Source organism: Oncorhynchus nerka, linkage group LG2, assembly GCF_034236695.1.
Source record: "Oncorhynchus nerka isolate Pitt River linkage group LG2, Oner_Uvic_2.0, whole genome shotgun sequence".
NCBI classification, from domain to species: domain Eukaryota; kingdom Metazoa; phylum Chordata; class Actinopteri; order Salmoniformes; family Salmonidae; genus Oncorhynchus; species Oncorhynchus nerka.
Window position 1 is genome coordinate 38,174,778 of NC_088397.1, and position 23,911 is coordinate 38,198,688.

General features: G+C 46.1%; 1 protein-coding gene across 1 annotated transcript in view; it reads left to right on the forward strand.

Moving 5' to 3' along the window:
- The window catches only part of LOC135572904 (receptor-type tyrosine-protein phosphatase T-like), a 201,277-nt gene that overhangs the window by 60,950 nt on the left and 116,416 nt on the right, over positions 1–23,911 (forward strand). The gene's annotated exons all lie outside the window — the stretch shown is intronic.

The window sequence follows — 23,911 nt, forward strand, 5'->3', positions numbered from 1 at the left end:
CCACAGTCATCTGAGCAGCAAACCCCTCATTATTTCAGCCACCATCAGCAGTGTGCATTCCATTCCACTATTTCCCCCTTCTCCCATTTACTAATGCATACTAACTTCGCCTTGAACAGAAACAAAGAGAACATTTTGGTTAAGGGAGTGGAAAACAAGTGTTTCTTCACAGATAGCGTAGACTGCTGGGTGGTCAAATCAAATCAAAATCAAATCAAATGTATTTATATAGCCCTTCGTACATTAGCTGATATCTCAAAGTGCTGTACAGAAACCCAGCCTAAAACCCCAAACAGCAAGCAATGCAGGTGTAGAAGCACAGTGGCTAGGAAAAACTCCCTAGAAAGGCCAAAACCTAGGAAGAAACCTAGAGAGGAACCAGGCTATGTGGGGTGGCCAATCCTCTTCTGGCTGTGCCGGGTGGAGATTATAACAGAACATGGCCAAGATGTTCAAATGTTCATAAATGACCAGCATGGTCCAATAATAATAAGGCAGAACAGTTGAAACTGGAGCAGCAGCACGGCCAGGTGGACTGGGGACAGCAAGGAGTCGTCAGGTAGTCCTGGGGCATGGTCCTAGGGCTCAGGTCCTCCGAGAGAGAGAAAGAAAGAGAGAAAGGGAGAATTAGAGAGAGCACACTTAAATTCACACAGGACACCGAATAGGACAGGAGAAGTACTCCAGATATAACAAACTGACCCTAGCCCCCCGACGCATAAACTACTGCAGCATAAATACTGGAGGCTGAGACAGGAGGGGTCAGGAGACACTGTGGCCCCATCCGAGGACACCCCCGGACAGGGCCAAACAGGAAGGATATAACCCCACCCACTTTGCCAAAGCACAGCCCCCACACCACTAGAGGGATATCTTCAACCACCAACTTACCATCCTGAGACAAGGCTGAGTATAGCCCACAAAGATCTCCGCCACGGCACAACCCAAGGGGGGGCGCCAACCCAGTCGTTGGGTATTGTAGGATGGGCGGGTGGGCACACTCTCCGCTTTCTTCTGAGAAAGAGTGGATTAATTGACAGTGCACTGTAAATAATCTGAAATAGCCTATATATTTGTTCTATTACTTCTCCCCTCAGAAAGGAGCACTTCTTGATATATGGCTCAGAAAAACATGCTTCCCCCTCCTCTCTCGCTCTTTTCCTCCCTCCCTCCTCCCATCCTGTCCAGATTCAGCCAGCCATTGTTCCTACCCCGGGTGGTTTGCCTAGCCAAACAAACCTTTAATGCTGATATTTAACCGCTAATCTGGTACTTTGATTCCCGCTCAGTGCCTATATGTGTGGGGAACAGGGGCAAGATGGCCCTGCTTAGCAGAAGCTGGCACTAAATCACTCCTGTGATGCACCTGGAAGCAAGAGTAGACTGCCTAACCTTGAGTTGTTTGTGCACCTGGTTTCTTGGCTCAGACCTGTGGGCCTATAGCCAGGGGCCTTTGTAGTGCATCAGAACTGGATCGGTGCACCTCAGCTGGACTGGAGGCTATTAATAATAGAGCTCCCCCTCTATACTGCCCCCGTTGGAGAAAGTGCGTGCCCATAGTAAACTGAAAATATTTTTCCCCAAAATTGCTAATATATGCATATAAAAAATATTATCGAATAGAAAACACTCTAAAGCTTCTAAAACCGTTTAAATTTTGTCTCTATGTAAAGCAGAACTCCCAGGGCATGCATTCTCCCAAATGCTCTCTTGTCATGGAAAAAGTTGGCCCAACTTTGACGTCATCGCACACGCACTTCCCAAACAGCTACCGCTCTGGGAACAGTCTGTACGTGTTCAGCAGGTGACTGTTACGCGCGCTCTGGCCGGGTGATGTCTTTTCCTCAGGATCGGTTAAACGACGTGTGTGTTTCTGTTCGTCCTCACGATTTCTGTGCACCTTTATAACATGTTAAAGCTTAATTATGAACATAGTTTGACAAGTTTACTCGACATATGATATGTAATTTCGACGTTTTGGTGCGCATCCACTTGAATTTTGCCTACATTTGGACCGAAATGTGTCGTTTTGAGAACCAAAGACACAGACTTGAAAACTAAACGCTGTTTTGGTAAGTATAATCCCTTCCAGGTCTTCTGATGGAAGAACAGCAAAGGTAAGGGAATATTTATGTGGTAATTTTGGGTTTCTGTCGACTCCAAGATAGAGGAGCCATAATGCTACCTTTGGAGCGCCGACTCCTAGTATAGCCTAGTGAACGCAACCTGTAACGTTAAAAATAAATGTAACACAGCGATTGCATTTAGAAGAAGTGTATCTTCCTATACATATGTAAAACATGAATATTTAGTCAAAGTTTATGATGTGTATTCCTTGTTAGCTGACGTTATCTGCCGGAGCTATCGGCATTTCTCCTGACATTTTAGTAGCATTTTTTGAACGATGCGTCATTGTAAACAGAGATTTATGGATATATATTGCAGATTATTGAGAAAAAAAATGAATGTACTGTGTAACATGTTATATTACTGTCATCTGATGAAGATTTCAAAAGGTTAGTGAAATGATTTTTCTTTTAATCCTGCGTTTGTTGATTGCATATTTTTTCCTACTTGGCTATGCAAATGAGCTATGTCTGTGGTGGTGGTTTGACATAAATATGTGCTATGTTTTCGCCGTAAAACATTTTAGAAATCTGACTTGCTGGGTAGATAAACAACTTGTTTATCTTTCATTTGAGCTATTTTACTTGTTAATGTGTGGAGGTTAAATATTTTTAGGAATATTTCTTCGCATTGTGCGTTATGCTAATGAGCTTGAGCCGTAGTCACGATCCCGGATCCGGGAGAGTGGGCTCTAAGAGGTTAAAATCCAGGCCGTGTGGCTACTGTGTCCACTGTTCTCATCCTTGGTGTTTGATTAGCATCCTTGGTGTTTGAGAGTTGATTAGCTCAGAGTTTCCCAAATTTGGTCCTGGGTTAAAAGGTCTGTGGAATGGCGTGAACAATGTATTACTCAGCCTCATCATACATACAGTACATTGACTAAATTACTTGTGGAACAGCACACTCAGTGCAACCTAGGAAGAAACCTAGAGAGGAAACAGGCTCTGACGGGTGGCCAGTCTTCTTCTGGCTGTGCTGGGTGGAGATTCTAATAATACTTGGCCATTAAGGCCAGATTGTTCTTCAAGATGTGCAAAAGTTCATAGATGACCAGCAGGTGAAAATAATAATAGTGTTAAGTGTTCCTTGTTTCTATTGGTACAGCAAATGGAAGTGGTTAATTGACACAGGTGTTTCCGTTCAGTAATTGTGTCACCTACCATCTTAAAGTACACTATCGGTCAATAATTTTAGAACACTTACTCGTTCAAGGGTTTTTCTTTATTTTTACTGTTTTCTCCTTGTAGAATAATATTGAAGACATCAAAACTACAAAATAACACATATGGAATCATGTAGTAAGCAAAAAAGTGTTAAACAAATCAATATATATATATATTAGATTATTCAAAGTAGATACCCTTTGCCTTGTTGACAACTTTGCACACTCTTGGCAACCAGCTTCATACGAAATGCTTTTCCAGCAGTCTTGAAGGAGTATATGCCACATATGCTGAGCACTTGCTGGCTGCTTATCCTTCACGCTGCGGTCCAACTCATCCCAAACCATCTCAATTGGGTTGAGGTCAGGTGATGGTGGAGGCCAGGTCATCTGATGCAGCACTCCATAACTCTCCTTGGTAAAATAGCCCTTACACAGCCAGGAGGTGTGTTGGGTCATTGTCCTGTTGAAAAACAAATGATAGTCCTACTAAGCGCAAACCAGATGGGATGGTGTATCACTGCAGAATGCTTGAATTGTAAATAAATCACAGACAGTGTCACCAGCGAAGCACCCTCACACCATAACACCTCCTCCTCCATACTTTACGGTGGGAAATACACATGTTGAGATCATCCGTTCACCCACAACGCATCTTACACAGACACGGCGGTTAGAACCAAAAATCTCCAATTTGGACTCCTGACCAAAGGACAAATTTCCACCGGTCTAATGTCCATTGCTCATGGTTCTTGGCCCTAGCAAGCCCTTTCTTCTTATTGGTGTCCGTTAGTAGTGGTTTCTTTGCACCAATTCAGCCATGAAGGCCTGTATCACACAGACTCCTCTGAACAGTTGATGTTGAGATTTATCTGATTTTATCTGATGCCTATGGTATTCCTGAAGGCAGTGCTATCAGTCCTATTTTGTTCAATATTATGATTAACGATGTGTCTTCGAATGTAGTAGGGGTATTGGGGCTTCCCTATGCTGATGATGGAAGAGGGGAAGGAATGTCTCTCATGTGACCAAATCTATTCAACAAGCTATAGTGGATGTTGAAAGATCAAATCAAAGTAACACAATAAAATTACATATCAATAACAAGGCTATATGCAGGGGGTACCGGTATCGAGTCAATGTACAGGTTAGTCGAGGTAGTTTGTACATGTAGGTTGGGGTAAAGTGACTATGCATATACTGTAGATAATAAACAGCGAGTAGCAGCAGTGTAAAAACAAAGGTCAATGTAAATAGTCCAGTGGCCATTTGATTAATTGTTCAGCAGTCTTATAGCTTGGGGGTAGAAGCTGTTTAAGGCGCCTTTTGGACCTAGACCTGGCGCTCCGGTACCGCTTGCCGTATCAGAGAGAACAGACGAGTCACCTGATTCAACTTGTCAACCAATCACCAAGCCCTCAATGAGTTGAATGAGGTGTGTTTATCCAGGGCTACAAGGAAAATGTGTTATGTTAGGGGTACTGGAGGACCAGGGTCGGGAATTGCAACACAAATATATCTTAAGCTGGTCATGTATGTGCAATGTCCACATGTACAGTGTCTTGCAGAAAGTATTCACACCCCTTAACTTTAAATGGATTAAATTGGGATTTTGTATCACTGGCCATAATGTCAAAGTGGAATTATGTTTTTAGAAAAGAATTAAAATGAAACGCTGAAATGTCAGTAAGTATTTAACCTCTTTGTAATGACAAGCCTAAATAAGTTCAGGAGTAACAATTTGCTGATCAAGTTACATCATAAGTTGCATGGACTCACTCTGGGTGCAATAATAGTGTTTAACATGATTTTTTGAATGACTACCTTATCTCTGTACCCCACATGAGCAGTGTGCAGTGGATTTCAAACACAGATTCAATCTCAAAGACCAGGGAGGTTTACAATGCCTCACAAAGAAGGGCACCTATTGGTAGATGGGTAAAAATAAAAGCAGACATTAAATATCCCTTTGAGCATGGTGAAGTTATTAATGACATGTTGGATGGTGTATCAATACAGCCAGTCACTACAAAGATACAGGCGTTCTTCCTAACTCAGTTGCCGTAGAGGAATGAAAACATTCAGGGATTTCACCATGAAGGCCAATGGTGACTTTAAAACAGTGACAGAGTGTAATGACTGTGATAGATTAACAACATTGTAGTTACCCCACAATACTAACCTAAATGACAGAGTGAAAAGATGGAAGCCCATACAGAGTAAACTTATTCAAGAACATGCATCCTATTTGCAAGAAGGTACTAAAGTAAAACTGCAAAAAATGTGGCAAAGAATTGTACCCTATGTCCTGTATACAAAGTGCTTTGTTTGGGGCAAATCCATCACATCACTAAGTACCACTCATCATATTTTCAAGCATGGTGGTGGCTGCATCATGTTATGGTTATGCTTGTCATCAGCAAGAACTAGGGAGTTTTTAAGGTTAAAGATAAATGGAATAGAGCTAAGCACAGGCAAAATCGTATGGGAAAACCTGGTTCAGTCTGCTTTCCAACAGACACTGGGAGATTAATGTACCTTTCAGCAGGACACTAGCCTAAAACACCAGGCCAAATATACACTGGAGTTGCTTACCAAGACAACATGAAATGTTCCTGAGTGGCCTAGTTACAGTTTTGACTTAAATCGGCTTGAACATCTATGGCAAGATTAGAAAATGGCTGTCTAGCATCAACCAACTTAAATCATGTGCAATAATAATGTGCAAATATTGTACAATCCAGGTAGCTCATAGAGGCATACACAGAAAGACTCACAGCTGTACATGCACTGCCCCAGTGGTGTGAATAGTTATGTAAATTTTTTTTTTTTTTTATGTTCAATAAATTAGCAAATGTCTCTAAAAACATGTTTTAACTTTGTCATTATTGTGTATAAATGGGGTGAAAATGTGAAAGTCAAGGGGTATGAATACTTTCTGAAGGCACTGTAGCTACACATGTAGGCATTTTATTTGGGGATTTGTCCCCCAGGAAAGATCTAACAGCAGACATACGGAGAGAAACAAAACTAGACCGTTATAGAATATTGTGTTGACAGCTAAGCTCGCATTCAACTCACAGTTGTTGACATTGTTTCAGCGGTAACATGTCTTTACATGAGCTGATTAAACTTAGTTGCAAGCTTCTTTCGTAGCACGGTGTTGTAGAACGAGTGTCTCATGAAACACATTCCAGACACGGGTACATCTTGCTATCTTGGCATAACTGTGAAGTGACAGAGAAATATCAGCTAGCTAGATAGTTTAGCCAGCTGCAGCTATTGCCAAGCTAAGCTAGCTAGCTGCTGTCAGGTTGGTTAAACACAAGGTCAACACAGGCTTTAGCCAACACCTATAAATAAATGAGCAAATCAAGTCTTCCACTTTAAAATGTCTCTCCATAGCAAAGCTAGCTTATGGAGTGAACAGTATTCTGTACCAGTACCCTCTGTACTCTGTACCGGTACCCCCTGTATATAGACTCGTTACTGTTATTTTGTTTCTCTTTAATTGCCTTTTCTTTTTTTTCTTTTCTCCTTTTTTTATATATATATATTTTATTTTATTTTCATACTTCAGTTTATTTAGTAAATACTTTCTTAACACTTATTTTTCCACAAACTGCATTGTTGGTTAAGGGCTTGTAAAGTAAGCATTTCTCTGTAAGGTCTACCAGTTTTATTCGGAACGTGACAAATGACGATTTTATTTGACTTATTCATAATAACGGTTACATGGAGAAAATCTCTGAAATAAAAATGGATGTGCCTCCCTTCAGAGAAATATATTTGACCTAAACCCCCCATTAATGTACTTCTTTTTAGAAATGGTTCTTCATCCTGTAAGCATTAGCTGTCAACAAAATCAGTTTTATAGTGCACAGGGCTGCGGGCCAGAAGGTTGTGGGTTCGCAGACCACCGTGGACAACAGTAGGGGTGGAAAAATCTCCTTTATACAAAAAACATTGCATGAATCTATCATGGTGTTTGCAAGTCCGAGAAAAAATCTGCCTTTTATAAACACTTCATGCAATTCTACGTAATTTTTACACATAAGCACAATCTTTCATAATACACACAAATTACCAAAATTACAGGCTAAGAATGGACAGCTCACTGGTCACCATAGCAACACCCACCCATAGCACAGGCTCCAGCAGGTATAATTCACTGGTCATCCCCAAAGCCAACAACTCCTTTGGCCGCCTTTCATTCCAGTTCTCTGCTGCCAATGACTGGAATGAATTTCAAAAATCACTGAAGTTGGAGACTTGTATTTCCCTCACTAACTTTAGCATCAGCTGTCAGAGCAGCTTACCGATTGCTGCAGCTGTACACAGCCCATCTGGAAATAGCCCATCTAACCAACTACCTACCTCATCCCTATATTTGTTTTTGTTTTTCTGCTTTTTTGCAGACCAGTATTTCTACTTGCACATCCTCATCTGCACATGTATCACTTCAGTGTAAATTGCTAAATTGTAATTACTTCACCACTATAGGCCTATTTATTGCCTTACCTCCTTACTTCATTTGCACACACTGTATATATATATTTCTATCGTTATTGACTGTACGTTTGTTTATGCCATGTGCAACTCTGTGTTGTTGTTTTTGTCCCACTGCTTTGCTTGATCTTGGCCAGTTGTAAATAAGTACTTGTTCTCAACTGCCCTACCTGGTTAAATAAAGGTGAACATTTAAAAAATAAAAAATAAAATAAAATGAGGGAATATTGAATTCACTCAGTGTCACGGGATCCTATTGTTGAAGGAGAGGCGGACCAATACGCAGGGTGGTTTAAGTTCATGTTTTTTTTATAAGAAAAACTATACATGAACAAACTACAAAACAATAAATGTGAAAACCCGAAACCAGTCCCGTGTGGTACAAACACTGACACAGGAGACAATCACCCTCAAAACCCAACACCAAACAGGCTACCTAAATATGGTTGCCAATCAGAGACAATGACTAACACCTGCCTCTGATTGAGAACCATATCAGGCCAAACACAGAAACAGACAAACTAGACACACAACATAGAATGCCTACTCAGATCACACCCTGACCAAACAAAACATAGAAACATACAAAGCAAACTATGGTCAGGGTGTGACAGTACCCCCACCCAAGGTGCGGACTCCGGCCGCAAAACCTGAACCTAATGGGGAGGGTCTGGGTGGGCATCTGTCCGCGGTGGCGGCTCTGGTGCTGGACGTGGCCCCCACTTCACTATAGTCTTAGTCTGCCACATTGTCCGCTTCCGTGGCCTCCTAACCATGGCGACCCTTCTAAATGACCCCACTGGACTGAGGGGCAGCTCGGGACAGAGGGGCAGCTCCCTACTGGCTGACAGAGGGGCAGATCCTGGCTGACTGGCTGCTCTGGCAGATCCTGGCTGAATGGCGGTTCTGGCAGATCCATGCTGACTGGCGGCTCTGGCTGCTCCATGCAGACTGGCAGCTCTGGCTGCTCCATGCAGACTGGCGGCTCTGGCTGCTCCACGCAGACTGGCGGCTCTGGCTGCTCCACGCAGACTGGCGGCTCTGGCTGCTCCATGCAGACTGGCGGCTCTGGCTGCTCCATGCAGACTGGCGGCTCTGGCTGCTCCATGTAGACTGGCAACTCCATGCAGACTGGCAGCTCTGGCTGCTCCATGCAGACTGGCAGCTCTGGCAGCTCCATGCTCCATGCAGACTGGCGGCTCTGGCTGCTGGACTGGCGTCTGGCTGCTCCATGCAGACTGGCGGCTCTGACTGCTCCATGCAGACTGGCAGCTCTGGCTGCTCCATGCAGACTGGCGGCTCTGGCAGACTGCTCCATGCAGCTCTGGCTGCTCCATGCAGACTGGCGGCTCTGGCTGCTCCATGCTGACTGGCGGCTCTGGCTGCTCCATGCAGACTGGCGGCTCTGGCTGCTCCATGCAGACTGGCGGCTCTGGCTCCATGCAGACTGGCGGCTCTCTGGCTGCTCCACGCAGACTGGCGGCTCTGGCTGCTCCACGCAGACTGGCGGCTCTGGCTGCTCCATCTGGCAGACTGGCGCTCTGGCTGCTCCATGGCTGCTCCATGCAGACTGGCGGCTCTGGCTGCTCCATGCAGACTGGCGGCTCTGGCTGCTCTATGCTGACTGGCGGCTCTGGCTGCTCTATGCTGACTGGCGGCTCTGGCTGCTCCACGCAGACTGGCGGCTCTGGCTGCTCCATGCAGACTGGCGGCTCTGGCTGCTCCATGCAGACTGGCGGCTCTGGCTGCTCCATGCAGACTGGCGGCTCTGGCTGCTCCATGCAGACTGGCAGCTCCATGCAGACTGGCAGGACTGGCAGCTCCTTGCAGACTGGCAGCTCTGGCAGCTCCTTGCAGACTGGCAGCTCTGGCAGCGCTGGACAGGCGGGAGACTCCGGCAGCGCTGGAGAGGAGGAAGGTTCTGGCAGCGCTGGACAGGTGAGGCGCACTGTAGGCCTGATGCGTGGTGCTGGCACTGGTGGTACTGAGCCGAGGACACGCACAGGAAGCCTGGTGCGGGGAGCTGCCACCGGAGGGCTGGTGCGTGGAGGTGGTACTGGATAGCCAGACCGTGCAGGCGCACTGGAGCTCTTGAGCACCGAGGACACCTGGTTGAATGCTCCCGGTCGCCCTGCCAGTGCGGCGAGGTGGAATAACCCGTGGGCTATGCAGGCCACACCATGCGCAAGGTTGGTGCCATGTAAGCCGGCCCAAGGAGACGCACTGGAGACCAGATGCGTAGAGCCGGCTTCATGGCACTTGGTTCAATGCCCACTCTAGCCCGGCCGATATGGGGAGCTGGAATGTACCGCACCGGGCTATGCACCCGCACTGGGGACACCGTGCGCTCCAAAGCATAACACGGTGCCTGCCCGGTCTCTCTAGCCCCCCGGTAAGCACAGGAAGTTGGCGCAGGTATCCTACCTGGCTTCGCCATACTCCCTGTGTTCCTCCCCCCCAAGACATTTTTGGGGCTGACTCTCGGGCTTCCGTCCGCGTCGCCGTGCTCGTGTCTCCAACTCCATTCTCCTATAATCCTCCTCGCACTGCTCCAGCGAATCCCAGGTGGGCTCCGGCACTCTCCCTGGGTCTACCGCCCACCTGTCTATTTCCTCCCAAGTAGTATAGTCCATACTTCGCTGCTCCTGCTGCCGCTGCCTGTCACCACGCCGCTTGGTCCTGTTGTGGTGGGTGATTCTGTCACGGGATCCTGTTGTTGAAGGAGAGGCGGACCAATACGCAGCGTGGTTGAAGTTCATGGTTTTTTAATAAGAAAAACTATACATGAACAAACTACAAAACAATAAATGTGAAAACCCGAAACCAGTCCCGTGTGGTACAAACACTGACACAGGAGACAATCAGACACAAAATCCAACACCAAACAGGCTACCTAAATATGGTTCCCAATCAGAGACAATGACTAACACCTGCCTCTGATTGAGAACCATATCAGGCCAAACACAGAAACGGACAAACTAGACACACAACATAGAATCCCCACTCAGATCACACCCTGACCAAACAAAACATAGAAACATACAAAGCAAACTATGGTCAGGGTGTGACACTCAGAAGTCTTTTTGACTCTGTCGTCTGTAAAATGATAAAGGTAGATGGTGAAAGTCAAACTGGGCTCAGTGTTTGGGGTGGTGTTGGCTGTTTTTTATTGGATGTTGAGCTGAGAACAGGAGCTATCGGCATCATCTGTCTCTCCCCAGCATGCACTCTGTGTGTGCTTGCACGCGTGCATGTGTTTGGGTGTGTGCCAGGGAGTGGGTGTTTCTGTGCTCTCTGTGCTGGCAGCTCAGGTGTTCAATGAAACTGGCATCAGCCAAGGGAATTCTAGGGTGCCAACGCAGCGCTGATGTACAACAAGAGAGACCTGCGTGTGTCCAAAAAGCGATGTAGGAGGGGCTGCCACACAATATGCCTCATCGCTTAATGTGCTAAGTGGAACATGGATTAATTAATATATTGTGCAGCCAGTTGAGACGACAGGAAATCTGGACCTGTTATGATATTGCAAAGCTTTATTAGTCAGCTGTATTAGTTTACGTGTCCTGATTTGAATGATAACATGACAATCATGACACTGTGCTCTGAGTCATAGGGTTGGGGCAGTTTGCAGTTTAACCTCTAGCGTCGAGCAATCCCGTATCCGGGAGCGTAATCATAGCCTCAAGCTCATTACCATAACGCAACGTTATCTATTCATGAAAATCGCAAATGAAATGAAATAAATATATTGGCTCACAAGCTTAGCCTTTTGTTAACAACACTGTCATCTCAGATTTTCAAAATATGCTTCTCAACCATAGCTACACAAGCATTTGTGTAAGAGTATTGATAGCTAGCATAGCATTAAGCCTAGCATTCAGCAGGCAACATTTTCACAAAAACAAGAAAAGCATTCAAATAAAATAATTTACCTTTGAAGAACTTCGGATGTTTTCAATGAGGAGACTCAGTTAGATAGCAAATGTTCAGTTTTTCCAAAAAGATTGCTTGTGTAGGAGAAATCGCTCCGTTTTGTTCATCACGTTTGGTTAAGAAAATAATCAAAATGCAGTCTCTACAACGCCAAACTTTTTACCAAATTAACTCCATAATATCGACAGAAACATGGCAAACGTTGTTTAGAATCAATCCTCAAGGTGTTTTTCACATATCTATTCGATGATAAATCATTCGTGGCAGCTGTGTTTCTCCTCGAAGCAAACAAAAAATACACGCAGCTGGAGATTACGCAATAATTGCAACGGAGGACACCAAGCGGCCACCTGGTAGATGTAGTCTCTTAAGGTCAATCTTCCAATGATTTGCCTACAAATAGGTCACAATGCTGTCGACACCTTGGGGAAACGACAGAAAGTCTAAGCTCATTCGTGACCCATACACAGCCATATAAGGAGACATTGGAACACAGCACATTCAAAATCTGGGGCACTTCCTGTATGAAATGTCATCTTGGTTTCGCCTGTAGCATTAGTTCTGTGGTACTCACAGACAATATCTTTGCAGTTTTGGAAACGTCAGAGTGTTTTCCTTCCAAAGCTGTCAATTATATGCATAGTCGAGCATCTTTTCGTAACAAAATATCTTGTTTAAAACGGGAACGTTTTTTTATCCATAAATTAAAATAGCGCCCCCTTATATCCAAGAAGTTAAGTTAAACTGTTCATACTGTATGTTATTCTGAATTTCTGAGGTGATGATACAATAATTTTACAGCATAGATACATTGATTATACAGGGTTATAGTGAACATATTAGTGCCTACATTATAATTTGTAAGTCGCTCTGGATAAGAGCGTCTGCTAAATGACTTAAATGTAAATGTAAATGTATATACAGTTGATGTCGGAAGTTTACATGCACTTTAGCCAAATGCATTTAAACTCAGTTTTTCACAATTCCTGACATTTAATCCTAGTAAAAATGACCTGTTTTAGGTCAGTTAGGATCACTACTTTATTTTATTTTGAGAATGTGAAATGTCACTATAACCCTGTATAATAATCAATGTATCAATGTATCTATGCTGTAAAATTATTGTATCATCACCTCAGAAATTCAGAATAACATACAGTATGACATGCAAGAATATGGGTTGGAGCGAGCGGTCGCATCTGCACTCGGTCCGCAGGTAGTATTACATTTCATTACATTTCATTATAGTACAACTGTTTGATTTGTCTAATCTTAGCAATTTCTTCTTAGCTAGCTACATAGCCGTCTTTGTATCATAGATAATTGCGTAATTATCGTATTTCGTCGTCCTAACGCAATCTACACTGCCCTGCAGCTAGCCAGCTAGCTAACGTCCACCGTTAGCTAGTCCACCGTCTACCGATTAGCAGCACAACTATTACACTCAACTGAACGACTTGATTAGTGTAGTGTGAGCTAGCTACATAGTTGTCTTTGCTGTCTTCGTACCCAAGATAATTGTGTAGTTTAGAGTGTGTAGTTTTATGTCGTCCTTAACATAGGAGACTCTGCTAGCTAGCCAACAACTAGCCAACGTCTACCGAACAGAACTTCTGCACTCAACAATCCGGTCGCATTTCGCTTCGCTCCACAGGTAGTATCACATTTTTCATTTCATTTCATTACAGTACAACGGCTTGATTTGTTTGATCGTAGCTAGCTACATAGCTAGCTACATAGCCGTCTTTGTATCAAAGATAATTGTGTAGTCTAGAGCGATTTCCTAGGTTAGCTAGCCAGCTATTGTCGTTCTTTTAACGCAACGTAACGTAATCAACACTGCTAGCTAGCCAGCTAGCCCCGAATAGCAGCACAGTAGAAACTATTACACTCAACGGAACGACTTGATTAGTGTAGTGTCAACAACGCAGCCAATGCCAGCTAGCCTACATAGTCAACAACGCAGCCTCTGCCAGCTAGCCTACTTCAGCAGTACTGTATCATTTTAATCATTTTAGTCAATAAGATTCTTGCTACGTAAGCTTAACTTTCTGAACACTCGTGACGTGTAGTCCACTTGTCATTCCAATCTCCTTTGCATTAGCGTAGCCTCTTGTGTAGCCTGTCAACTATGTGTCTGTCTATCCCTGTTCTCTCCTCTCTGCACAGACCATACAAACGCTCCACACCGCGTGGCCGCGGCCACCTAATCTGGTGGTCCCAGCGCGCACGACCCACGTGGAGTTCCAGGTCTCCGGTAGCCTCTGGAACTGCCGATCTGCGGCCAACAAGGCAGAGTTCATCTCCGCCTATGTCTCCCTCCAGTCCCTCGACTTCTTGGCACTGACGGAAACATGGATCACCACAGACAACACTGCTACTCCTACTGCTCTCTCTTCGTCTGCCCACGTGTTCTCGCACACCCCGAGAGCTTCTGGTCAGCGGGGTGGTGGCACCGGGATCCTCATCTCTCCCAAGTGGTCATTCTCTCTTTCTCCCCTTACCCATCTGTCTATCGCCTCCTTTGAATTCCATGCTGTCACAGTTACCAGCCCTTTCAAGCTTAACATCCTTATCATTTATCGCCCTCCAGGTTCCCTCGGAGAGTTCATCAATGAGCTTGATGCCTTGATAAGCTCCTTTCCTGAGGACGGCTCACCTCTCACAGTTCTGGGAGACTTTAACCTCCCCACGCCTACCTTTGACTCATTCCTCTCTGCCTCCTTCTTTCCACTCCTCTCCTCTTTTGACCTCACCCTCTCACCTTCCCCCTACTCACAAGGCAGGAAATACGCTCGACCTCATCTTTACTAGATGCTGTTCTTCAACTAACCTCGTTGCAACTCCCTCCAAGTCTCCGACCACTACCTTGTATCCTTTTCCCTCTCGCTCTCATCCAACACTTCCCACACTGCCCCTACTCGGATGGTATCGCGCCGTCCCAACCTTCGCTCTCTCTCCCCCGCTACTCTCTCCTCTTCCATCCTATCATCTCTTCCCTCTGCTCAAACCTTCTCCAACCTATCTCCTGATTCTGCCTCCTCAACCCTCCTCTCCTCCCTTTCTGCATCCTTTGACTCTCTATGTCCCCTATCCTCCAGGCCGGCTCGGTCCTCCCCTCCCGCTCCGTGGCTCGACGACTCATTGCGAGCTCACAGAACAGGGCTCCGGGCAGCCGAGCGGAAATGGAGGAAAACTCGCCTCCCTGCGGACCTGACATCCTTTCACTCCCTCCTCTCTACATTTTCCTCTTCTCTCTCTGCTGCTAAAGCCACTTTCTACCACTCTAAATTCCAAGCATCTGCCTCTAACCCTAGGAAGCTCTTTGCAACCTTCTCCTCCCTCCTGAATCCTCCTCCCCCTCCCCCCTCCTCCCTCTCTGCAGATGACTTCGTCAACCATTTTGAAAAGAAGGTCGACGACATCCGATCCTCGTTTGCTAAGTCAAACGACACCGCTGGTTCTGCTCACACTGCCCTACCCTGTGCTCTGACCTCTTTCTCCCCTCTCTCTCCAGATGAAATCTCGCGTCTTGTGACGGCCGGTCGCCCAACAACCTGCCCGCTTGACCCTATCCCCTCCTCTCTTCTCCAGACCATTTCCGGAGACCTTCTCCCTTACCTCACCTCGCTCATCAACTCATCCCTGACCGCTGGCTACGTCCCTTCCGTCTTCAAGAGAGCGAGTGTTGCACCCCTTCTGAAAAAACCTACACTCGATCCCTCCGATGTCAACAACTACAGACCAGTATCCCTTCTTTCTTTTCTCTCCAAAACTCTTGAACGTGCCGTCCTTGGCCAGCTCTCCCGCTATCTCTCTCAGAATGACCTTCTTGATCCAAATCAGTCAGGTTTCAAGACTAGTCATTCAACTGAGACTGCTCTTCTCTGTATCACGGAGGCGCTCCGCACTGCTAAAGCTAACTCTCTCTCCTCTGCTCTCATCCTTCTAGACCTATCGGCTGCCTTCGATACTGTGAACCATCAGATCCTCCTCTCCACCCTCTCCGAGTTGGGCATCTCCGGCGCGGCCCACGCTTGGATTGCGTCCTACCTGACAGGTCGCTCCTACCAGGTGGCGTGGCGAGAATCCGTCTCCACACCACGTGCTCTCACCACTGGTGTCCCCCAGGGCTCTGTTCTAGGCCCTCTCCTATTCTCGCTATACACCAAGTCACTTGGCTCTGTCATAACCTCACATGGTCTCTCCTATCATTGCTATGCAGACGACACACAATTAATCTTCTCCTTTCCCCCTTCTGATGACCAGGTGGCGAATCGCATCTCTGCATGTCTGGCAGACATATCCGTGTGGATGACGGATCACCACCTCAAGCTGAACCTCGGCAAGACGGAGCTGCTCTTCCTCCCGGGGAAGGACTGCCCGTTCCATGATCTCGCCATCACGGTTGACAACTCCATTGTGTCCTCCTCCCAGAGCGCTAAGAACCTTGGCGTGATCCTGGACAACACCCTGTCGTTCTCAACTAACATCAAGGCGGTGGCCCGTTCCTGTAGGTTCATGCTCTACAACATCCGCAGAGTACGACCCTGCCTCACACAGGAAGCGGCGCAGGTCCTAATCCAGGCACTTGTCATCTCCCGTCTGGATTACTGCAACTCGCTGTTGGCTGGGCTCCCTGCCTGTGCCATTAAACCCCTACAACTCATCCAGAACGCCGCAGCCCGTCTGGTGTTCAACCTTCCCAAGTTCTCTCACGTCACCCCGCTCCTCCGCTCCCTCCACTGGCTTCCAGTTGAAGCTCGCATCCGCTACAAGACCATGGTGCTTGCCTACGGAGCTGTGAGGGAACGGCACCTCAGTACCTCCAGGCTCTGATCAGGCCCTACACCCAAACAAGGGCACTGCGTTCATCCACCTCTGGCCTGCTCGCCTCCCTACCACTGAGGAAGTACAGTTCCCGCTCAGCCCAGTCAAAACTGTTCGCTGCTCTGGCCCCCCAATGGTGGAACAAACTCCCTCACGACGCCAGGACAGCGGAGTCAATCACCACCTTCCGGAGACACCTGAAACCCCACCTCTTTAAGGAATACCTAGGATAGGATAAAGTAATCCCTCTCACCCCCCCTCCCCCTGAAAAGATTTAGATGCACTACTGTTCCACTGGAGGTCATAAGGTGAATGCACCAATTTGTAAGTCGCTCTGGATAAGAGCGTCTGCTAAATGACTTAAATGTAAATGTAATGTCAGAATAATAGCAGAGATAATTATTTGTTTCAGCTTTTGTTTCTTTCATCACATTTCCAGTGGGTCAGAAGTTTACATACACTCAGTTAGTATTTGGTAGCATTGCCTTTAAATTGTTTAACTTGGGTCAAACGTTTCGGGTAGCCGTCCACAAGCTTCCCACAATAAATTGTGTGAATTTTTGCCCATTCCTACTGACAGAGCTGGTGTAACTGAGTCAGGTTTGTAGGCCTCCTTGATCACACACGCTTTTTCAGTTCTGCCCACACATTTTCTTTACTATTGAAGTCAGGTCTTTGTGATGGCCACTCCAATACCTTGACTTTGTTGTCCTTAAGCCATTTTGCCACAACTTTGGAAGTATGCTTGGGGTCATTGTCCATTTGGAAGACCCATTTGCATGCAAGCTTTATCTTCCTGACTGATGTCTTGAGATATTGCTTCAATATATCCACATAATTGTCCTACCTCATGATGCCATCTATTTTGTGAAGTGCACCTCCTGCAGAAAAACACTCCCACAACATGATGCTGCCACCCCCTTGCTTCACGGTTGGGATGGTGTTGTTCGGCTTGCAGGCCTCCCCCTTTTTCGTCCAGAAATAACAATGGTCATTATGGCCGAACAGTTCTATTTTTGTTTCATCAGACCGGAGGACATTTCTCCAAAAAGTACGATCTTTTGTCCCCATGTGCAGTTGCAAACCGTAGTCTGGCATTTTGATGGCGGAGCAGTGGTTTCATCCTTGCAGAGCGGCCTGATGAAAGAAACAAAAACTGAAATAAATCATTCTCTCTACTATTATTCTGACATTTCACATTCTTAATATAAAGTGGTGATCCTAACTGAGCTAAGACAGGGAATTTTTTACTAGGATTAACTGTCAGGAATTGTGAAAAACTGAGTTTAAAAGTATTTGGCTAAAGTGTATGTAAACTTCCAACTTCAACTGTATGTGTATATATATATATATATATATATATATATATATATATATATATATATATATAGGTGGAAAAGCATTGATGACTTGTTTATTGACTAATTGGTCAAACTAAAGCTAAGCCCTAGTGGAACTATGACTGAGCGACGAAATAGGGGCCTTTTGGGCAGGTGCCCTAATCTACAACCTTATATGTTCAATAGTGCATTCTCAATTCCCCATCAACATGTCATTTCCTGGATCTACGTGTCACTTAAGGCTGAGGAAAAGCAGGGAATTACAGGTATTGATAGAGATTAAAACAATGAGGTTTATAAATAAAACTGCCAGAGTCCCGACCCATTAACAACCTCTCCCTGTTCTCTCTCATCTTTTGTAACTTTTTCCTGTTTTGCCTTCTGTGCCTTTCTCCAATTCCTCCTGTCCCTCCTTCTCTTTCTCCACTTTCACACCCTAGACACACCTCATAAATGGTAGTACTGTAATGAACTTGAGGGGAGACAGAGAGCTGGTTACAAGAGCAGGGCGCAGCAGGTGTTGCAAAGGACCACAGGAGGAGGCAGGTAACTGGGTCCAGGGGCAGGCGGAAGGTCATACATAGGGCTTCCAAAAGGGCAACAGTACAGGCAGGGAAAAGGCTAGTAACGTAGTCCAGGATATCAGGCAATAGGTCGATAACAGGAAATGCGATAGGCTAAACTACAGGCAAGGAATAGGCAAAAGGGGACGTTAGTGAGGCAGGCAAAAGCTATCATATCCGGGAGGAGTAAATCACATGAAACCCAGCGCTCTGAAAGACGTGTCACAAAACAAACAATACCTCATAGTGATGGGGTGCAAAGAACTGAACTAAATGGTGTGTGAACAGGTGATTAGAATGAAGGTGATTGGGATCTGCAGAGTGAGCCGCGATCAGGGAATCTAGGTGATTGAGAGTGTGAGCTGGGAAGTGGGCTGGAAAGTGATCTGCGTTCAGGGGATCTACGTGTTTGAGGGTGTGAGTTGGAAGCAGACATTACAAGTACACGCTATGTAATATATACAATGACAGTTATTTGTCCTTTCGCTCACGGTAATGCCTTGCTTCTTAACCCACCTTAACCTATACACATTTGTCTCGAGATGGGTTACTGAGGTTTATCGCACAAACCCACTCCTGTTTCCCGAGATAAATAATTGCAAGAAGCTGGTAAATCATAATAAATTATTTCTATGAACAGCATGATGTGATCTGTTAAATGATATGCTATGTCTAATTCTGAGTTCTCTGTGGCCTTCTCTGCTCTGCTGTGTGCATGATCAATCATCAACTCTGTGTTTGTGAGTGTGTGTGTTGTTTACTTACAGTAGGCTACACAAAGTCACCATGAATTAAAATCGCACACCTTGTTTATCCAGAAACTGTACACATGACCTTGAAATGCAGTTTGTAGCCAACGCAAACAAAATTGGCTCCTACTTTTGAGCTACCGGTAGGATAGGCTTATACTTTTATTTATTCAAAAATGAATAAAAGCAGTCCAATTTCATATTGAGCCTTATCCCAAACCCTTCCTTCATGTAGCTTACCCCTGTAGCTTGTAATCACTGACCCCTGACTTACAATCTTCCTCATTTTCTCTACTGTGCTGCACAGCTACCCTCTCAGCTTGCACTGGTCTACTGGGTGTAGGCCTATGTTTCCTCGTTCTCCATCTTCCTCTTCAGCATCAACGCCACGTTTGTGTAACCAGAAGGCTCAAGTTTAATTGTTTTTATCACGCTGGCTACATTTGGATACGATGTAGGCTAGCCTAAGTGTTTTGACCAATTTGTGAAAATCCTGATTTATTTTTGGCCTACTGTATGTCAGGTGTTGATTTATTTATCATAGCCTAGCATTCCTATGAATAGGCCTGCGTTAATGAAGAAGGCCCAGAAGAAGGTCCTACATTTGTTTTATGAAGTGTTTTGTTAATTTGAACCTGTTCTATTTTTCAAATCAAATCAAAGTTTATTTGTCACGTGCGCCGGTATATGTGTGTGTGTGTGTGTGTGTGTGTGTGTGTGTGTGTGTGTGTGTGTGTGTGTGTGTGTGTGTAGGTAAGTAAAGACATAAAACAACAGTAAAAAGACATTTGAAAATATCAGTAGCAAGGCTATATACAGTACTGACACCGGTTAGTCAGGCTTATTGAGGTAGTATGTACATGTACGTATGGTTAAAGTGACTATGCTTAAATGATGAACAGAGAGTAGCAGTAGCGTAAAGGAGGGTTGGCGGGTGGTGGGACACAATGCAGATAGTCTGGGTAACCATTTGGTTACCTGTTCAGGAGTCTTATGGCTTGGGGGTAAAAACTGTTGAGAAGCCTTTTTATCCTAGACTTGGCACTCCGGTACAGCTTGCCATAGTAGAGAGAACAGTCTATGGCTGGGGTCTTTGACAATTATTAGGGCCTTCCTCTGACACCACCTGATGTAGAGGTCCTGGTTGTCAGGCAGCTTTGCCCCAGTGATGTACTGCGCCGTACGCACTACTTTCTGAAGTGCCTTGCGGTCGGAGGCCGAGCAATTACCATACCAGGCAGTGATGCAACCAATGCTGCAGCTGTATAACCTTTTGAGGATCTCAGGACCCATGCCAAATCTTTTTAGTTTACTGAAGGTTGAATAGGCATTGTTGTGCCCTCTTCACGACTGTCTTGGTGTGTTTGGACCATTCTAGTTTGTTGTTGATGGGAGCACCAAGGATCTTGAAGCTCTCAACCTGCTCCACTACAACCCCGTCGATGAGAATGGGGGCGTGCTCGGTGCTGCTTTTCCTGTAGTCCACAATCATCTCCTTAGTCTTGGTTACGTTGAGGGATAGGTTGTTATTCTGGCACCACTCGGCCAGGTCTCTGACCTTCTCCCTATAGGCTGTCTCGTCGTTGTCGGTGATCAGGCCTACCACTGTTGTGTCGTCTGCAAACTTAATTATGGTGTTGGAGTCGTGCCTGGCCATGCAGTCGTGGGTGAACAGGGGGTACAGGAGGGGACTGAGCACGCACCCCTGGGGAGCTCCAGTGTTGAGGATCAGCATGGCAGATTTGTTGCTACCTACCCTCACCACCTGGGGGCGGCCCGTCAGGAAGTCCAGGATCCAGTTGCAGAGGGAGGTGTTTAGTCCCGGGATCCTTAGCTTAGTGATGAGCTTTGAGGGTACTATGGTGTTGAACGCTGAGCTGTAGTCAATGAATAGCATTCTCACATAGGTGTTCCTTTTGTCCAGGTGGGAAAGGGCAGTGTGGAGTGCAATAGAGATGGCATCATCTGTGGATCTGTTTGGGTGGTATGCAAATTGTAGTGGGTCTAGGGTTTCTGGGATAATGCTGTTGATGTGAGCCATTACCAGCCTTTCAAAGCACTTCATGGCTACGGACGTGAGTGCTATGGGTCTGTAGTCATTTAGGCAGGTTGCCTTTGTGTTCTTGGGCACAGGGACTATGGTGGTCTGCTTGAAACATGTAAGTATTACAGACTCAATCAGGGAGAGGTTGTCAGTGAAGACACCTGCGAGGTCAGCACATGCCCGAAGCACACATCCTGGTAATCCGTCTGGCCCCGCAGCCTTGTTTATGTTGACCTGTTTAAAGGTCTTACTCACATCGGCTACGGAGAGCGTGATCACACAGTCGTCCGGAACAGCTGATGCTCTCATGCATGCCTCAGTGTTGCTTGCCTCGAAGCGAGCATAGAAGTGATTTAGCTCGTCTGGTAGGCTCGTGTCACCGGGCAGCTCGCGGCTGTGCTTCCTTTTGTAGTCTGTAATAGTTTGCAAGCCCTGCCACATCCGACGAGCGTCGTAGCCGGTGTAGTATGATTCAATCTTAGCCCTGTATTGACGCTTTGCCTGTTTGATGGTTCGTCGCAGGGCATAGCGTGATTTCTTGTAAGCTTCCGGGTTAGAGTCCCGCACCTTGAAAGCGGCACCTCTAAAATCAAATCAAATCAAATCAAATTTTATTTGTCACATACACATGGTTAGCAGATGTTAATGCGAGTGTAGCGAAATGCTTGTGCTTCTAGTTCCGACAATGCAGTGATAACCAACAAGTAATCTAACTAACAATTCTAAAACTACTGTCTTATACACAGTGTAAGGGGATAAAGAATATGTACATAAGGATATATGAGTGAGTGATGGTACAGAGCAGCAAAAAGTAGATGGTATCGAGTACAGTGTATACATATGAGATGAGTATGTAGACAAAGTAAACAAAGTGGCATAGTTAAAGTGGCTAGTGATACATGTATTACATAAGGATGCAGTCGATGATGTAGAGGACAGTATATACGTATGCATATGAGATGAATAATGTAGGGTAAGTAACATTATATAAGGTAGCATTGTTTAAAGTGGCTAGTGATATATTTACATCATTTCCCATCAATTCCCATTATTAAAGTGGCTGGAGTTGGGTCAGTGCCAATGACAGTGTGTAGGCAGCAGCCACTCAATGGTGGCTGTTTAACAGTCTGATAGCCTTGAGATAGAAGCTGTTTTTCAGTCTCTCAGTCCCAGCTTTGATGCACCTGTACTGACCTCGCCTTCTGGATGATAGCGGGGTGAACAGGCAGTGGTTCGGGTGGTTGATGTCCTTGATGATCTTTATGGCCTTCCTGTAACATCGGGTGGTGTAGGTGTCCTGGAGGGCAGGTAGTTTGCCCCCGGTGATGCGTTGTGCAGACCTCACTACCCTCTGGAGAGCCTTACGGTTGAGGCGGAGCAGTTGCCGTACCAGGCGGTGATACAGCCCGCCAGGATGCTCTCGATTGTGCATCTGTAGAAGTTTGTGAGTGCTTTTGGTGACAAGCCGAATTTCTTCAGCCTCCTGAGGTTGAAGAGGTGCTGCTGCGCCTTCTTCACGACGCTGTCAGTGTGAGTGGACCAATTCAGTTTGTCTGTGATGTGTATGCCGAGGAACTTAAAACTTGCTACCCTCTCCACTACTGTTCCATCGATGTGGATAGGGGTGTTCCCTCTGCTGTTTCCTGAAGTCCACAATCATCTCCTTAGTTTTGTTGACGTTGAGTGTGAGGTTATTTTCCTGACACCACACTCCGAGGGCCCTCACCTCCTCCCTGTAGGCCGTCTCGTCGTTGTTGGTAATCAAGCCTATCACTGTTGTGTCGTCCGCAAACTTGATGATTGAGTTGGAGGCGTGCGTGGCCACGCAGTCGTGGGTGAACAGGGAGTACAGGAGAGGGCTCAGAACGCACCCTTGTGGGGCCCCCGTGTTGAGGATCAGCGGGGAGGAGATGTTGTTGCCTACCCTCACCACCTGGGGGCGGCCCGTCAGGAAGTCCAGTACCAGTTGCACAGGGCGGGGTCGAGACCCAGGGTCTCGAGCTTGATGACGAGCTTGGAGGGTACTATGGTGTTGAATGCCGAGCTGTAGTCGATGAACAGCATTCTCACATAGGTATTCCTCTTGTCCAGGTGGGTTAGGGCAGTGTGCAGTGTGGTTGAGATTGCATCGTCTGTGGACCTATTTGGGCGGTAAGCAAATTGGAGTGGGTCTAGGGTGTCAGGTAGGGTGGAGGTGATATGGTCCTTGACTAGTCTCTCAAAGCACTTCATGATGACGGAAGTGAGTGCTACGGGCGGTAGTCGTTTAGCTCAGTTACCTTAGCTTTCTTGGGAACAGGAACAATGGTGGCCCTCTTGAAGCATGTGGGAACAGCAGACTGGTATAGGGATTGATTGAATATGTCCGTAAACACACCGGCCAGCTGGTCTGCGCATGCTCTGAGGGCGCGGCTGGGGATGCCGTCTGGGCCTGCAGCCTTGCGAGGGTTAACACGTTTAAATGTCTTACTCACCTCGGCTGCAGTGAAGGAGAGACCGCATGTTTTCGTTGCAGGCCGTGTCAGTGGCACTGTATTGTCCTCAAAGCGGGCAAAAAAAGTTATTTAGTCTGCCTGGGAGCAAGACATCCTGGTCCGTGACTAGCTTGTAATAGCCTTGCGGAGGGAATAGCTGCATTGTTTATATTCGGACAT